Consider the following 3626-nt stretch of genomic DNA (forward strand, 5'->3'; position numbering starts at 1 on the left):
CTGTTACCAAGTATTACCAGGTACTTAACCAATCAAGGTGAAGTTAGAAAAACAGATATCATAGCAGTTGTTTGTAAAAGGACAGTTTATTACAAAAGAAAAGTTTAAATGTAAAAGTCAAATGTATGGTAAAAAAACAGAAGTGGGAAAATAACTACTTTTGCAAGGTTCATAATAAACATGACGTGATATGACATATATAAAGGTCATCTGGTGTGAGTTAAAGGTGCATATTGTAAAGATGCATATTTGTAAACTAAAGACATGTTTAGTAACTGCTAAAGAACAAAACTATGAGATATAGATAATAAGTCAATAAATGAGATACATGGAACATCAAAAAATACTGAATTACTCCAAAAGAAGGCAGGAAAAGAAGAAAAAAGATCAAAGAATAGATGGAGAAATTTTTAAAATCGATAGCAAATTGGTAGAAGTAAGCACAACCATATTAAAAATTACAGATTTCTCACTGTTGGAATGGAGTTTACACACAAGCAAGGCGAGAAGGCAAAAATGATCCATGGGTAATGGATTAGAGCTGGAGACATCAGTATGAAATCATGTACCATATTAAAAATTACAGATTTCTCACTGTTGGAATGGAGTTTACACACAAGCAAGGCGTGAAGGCAAAAATGATCCATGGGTAATGGATTAGAGCTGGAGACATCAGTATGAAATCATGTAGCTTAATATAAAGACAGATGGTTATGTATGGTAATATTTATAGATATGCATGTATACATGAGTTAGCATGTATTTATGTATACTATATATACATATACTTTCCCTGTTCTGTCAGTGGAGTTGAGAAAGTCTAGAAGCAATGATACACCAGTGGCAATGACCACACCTAGTGCCTAAAGATTGATTACTAATGACATTCTCCAGTAAGAGGAACCAGGACTCCTTAGAGATGTGGATGGTTTTAGGGCTAGCACAGAGGATATTCAACATGAGCCTGGAGCATCTGTAGTGCCAACAAGTAAGGAAGTGTGCTCAAAACCCAAAATGATCTGTGTGAGGAGGCAGGGGGTGGAGTTCATAGGGACCCAGGAGCCAACTGAAAGAGCTCCTAATGGCCAATGTCAGAATTATTTAAGCAACAAAATACATAACATAGTGTTGGACTATGATCCAAGGCATAGAATAAATATCAGTGAGATGATAATGACATAAATAAATAATTGAGTAAATACACAAATGGAGGAGAGTGTCAATTTAGTGGAGAAAAATTCTAAATAATTTATGTAGGTACTCCATCCTTAAGGAGGTGGAGAATAACTCTCCAGTAGTTCAATGTGGACTGCATAGAGTGACTTCCTCCAAAGAGTAAAGCATCGATGGAGTGGGTGGGAAGTAACTTTACAGTGGGGAAACAACAAACTCTACCTTATCAAGGTGATTGAGGTTAACATCATCAGTAATAAGTCATGTTAATAGCATGTACCCTTTGATATAATGTAATGAGAATGGCACCTTACCTCTGTAGTGTTCCTCCCCCAATTTTATTATCCCTGTCTACCCATGAGAAAGTCATCAGGAAAAATCCAATAGAGGGGTACTGAACAACACACCTGATCAGGACTCCTCAATACGGTCAGCGTCATTAAAAACAAGGAAAGTCTGAGTAACTGCCACAGTGCAGAGGAATCAAAGAAGATGATAGCTAAATGTAATGTGGTGTCACTGACAGCATCCTGAAACAGAAAAAGGAACATCATATGGAAACTAAGAAAATCCAAATGAAGCATGGGCTTTAGTTAATAAACGTATTTGATTATTGCTTCATTAATTGAGACAAATGCACCAGACAAACATAAGATGTGAACTCTCTGTACTGTCTTAACAATTTTTCTGTAAATCTAAAACTGTTCTTTAAAAAAGTTTATTTAAAAAGGCCATTAAGTGGAAGTATCAAAGGGCAGAGATTGTCAGACTGGATAAAAAAAGTAAGCCCCAATTACAAACTATTGCCAAAGACCATTTTTTTAAAGACACAGATAGACTATTTTTGAATGATAAAAATATACCATACAAACGCTAATTGTATTAAATCTGGGAGACCTCTATTAATATCAGAAAAAGTAGAGTTCAGGAGAAGTAATCTTACCAGGGGTAAAGAAGAAAATTCCATAATAATAAGGAACTTTATTCATCATGGAGACATTATAATAATAGAGTTTTAAAACATGTGAATCAAGAACTGACCAAACCTAAAGGAAACTACACATAGAAACTGTACTTAAGATTTGAACTCTCATCTCTCAGTAACAGATAGAACAGCAAATTGATAGAAAATCAGGAATGATATAGAAGACACAAACAACAGGCTCAATATGATCAACTTGACCGACCTTGACATATTTGATGAAAATCTGAAAAATACACATTCTTTACAAGTTCACGTGGGAGGCTCACTAAAATACACCATATGTTAGGCCATAAAAATAGTCTCAGTAAATTAAAAAGGATTAAAACTGTACACAGTACCTTCTCAGGCTGAAATGAAATGAAATTAGAAATAATTAACAACACCATTTATTGAATAGGCAGTCTTTTTTCCCCAATGGGAAAATCGGTCTTCTATATGTAGAAGAATGAAACTGGACCTGCACCTCTCACCGTATACCAAAATCAACTCAAAATGAATTAGACTTAAATATAAGACCAGAAACCATAAAATTATTTAAGGAAAACATAGCAGAAACACTCTAGGAAGTGGGACTTGGCAAAGACTTTATGAATAAGACCCCAAAAGCACAAGTAACAAAAGAAAAAATAAACTATTTGGACTGTATCAAATTAAAAAGCTTCTGCACAGCAAAGGAAACAATCAATAGAGCAGAAAGACAACCTACATAATGGGAGAAAATATTTGCAAACTGTATATCTGACAAGGTATTAATATCCAGAATATATAAAGAACTCAAACAATTATACAGTAAAAAAACAAATAATCCAATTAAAAAGTGGGTAAAGGAGATGAATAGACACTTTTCAAAGGAAGACATACAAATGGTGTACTGGTATATGAAAAAATGCTCAACATCATTAGTCATCAGAGAAATGTAAATTAAAACCACATTGAGGTATCATCTCACCCCAGTAGAATGGCCATTATTAAAAAGAAAAAGAACAAAGTTGGTGAGGATGTGAGGAAAGGGGAACTCTTGTACACTGTTGGTTGGACTATAAATTAGTACAGCCATTATGGAAAACCCTATGTAGATTTCACAAACAATTACAGATGGAACTCCCATATGATCCAGCAATCCCACTACTGGGCATATATCCCAAGGAATGGAAATCGTCATGTTGAAGGGATACCTGAATTCTCATGTTCATTGCACTCTATTTACAATAGCCAAAATATGGAACCAACCTAAATGTCCGTCAATGGATGACTGGATAAGGAAAATGTGGTATATGTATACACAATGGAATACCACTCAGCTATAAAAAAGAATGAAATTCTGCCATTTGGAGCAAAATGGATGAGTCTGGAGAAAATTATGTTAAGTGAAATAATCCAGACAAGGGAAGAGAAATACCACATTCTCACTCATAACTGGGCGGAAAGAAAGGAAGGAAGGAAGGAAGGAAGGAAGGAAGGAAGGAAG

The sequence above is a fragment of the Galeopterus variegatus genome, unplaced genomic scaffold (genome assembly GCF_000696425.1).
Source record: "Galeopterus variegatus unplaced genomic scaffold, G_variegatus-3.0.2 Scaffold8934, whole genome shotgun sequence".
NCBI classification, from domain to species: Eukaryota; Metazoa; Chordata; class Mammalia; order Dermoptera; family Cynocephalidae; genus Galeopterus; species Galeopterus variegatus.